Here is a 667-nt window from a genome sequence, read left to right as displayed (position 1 = left end):
CTCAGGTCCAGCAGGGATTGTAGGTGGGGGGAGTAAATATCCAGCGCTCTCTCCACCCTTAATACCACGACTGAGGTGAGACCCTTGAGCAAGAACCGAACCCCCAACTGCTCCGGGTGTGTGTTCACTGCTGTGTGTGTGCACTTGGATGGGTTAAATGCAGAGCACAAATTCTGAGTATGGGACACCATAGGGGCCACACATCACTTCACTTTCACTTTACAGACGCACACACATATAGTACAGAAACGCACACACGCTAACATTGTTAGCGCTACTCTGACGATTTTGTCAGTAAAATTGCTTAGCAACAAGCGAGGTAACAACGGCGCTGTTCTTGAAGAAAATGGACATAAAGTTTCACTGTTAATAGAGATGCTGCTGCCGAACACTGATGAGAGACGCAGAGACTCAGAGAGGTAAATCATGTGCTTAATCTCTCTCTTTCTCTCTCTCTCTCTCTCTGTCGGTCTGTCTAATAAATTCATTATTAACTGCATTAGTCTGCTATCAATGGCTCAAGCCTCCATTACTAGGTCGAAAATTATGTTTTAGAATTGGCGATGGAGGCGTTGGATGAAATGCGGAAAAAATTAATCCTATTCACTATAGCGTTCTAAGAACAAAAACCGGATGAATGCCTTGACATCAGTGTTAATTTCGTCAA

The sequence above is a fragment of the Sinocyclocheilus rhinocerous genome, unplaced genomic scaffold (genome assembly GCF_001515625.1).
Source record: "Sinocyclocheilus rhinocerous isolate Xijiao unplaced genomic scaffold, SAMN03320098_v1.1 scaffold15657, whole genome shotgun sequence".
In the NCBI taxonomy this organism is placed as follows: Eukaryota; Metazoa; Chordata; class Actinopteri; order Cypriniformes; family Cyprinidae; genus Sinocyclocheilus; species Sinocyclocheilus rhinocerous.
Note: the sequence above shows the minus strand (reverse complement) of the source record.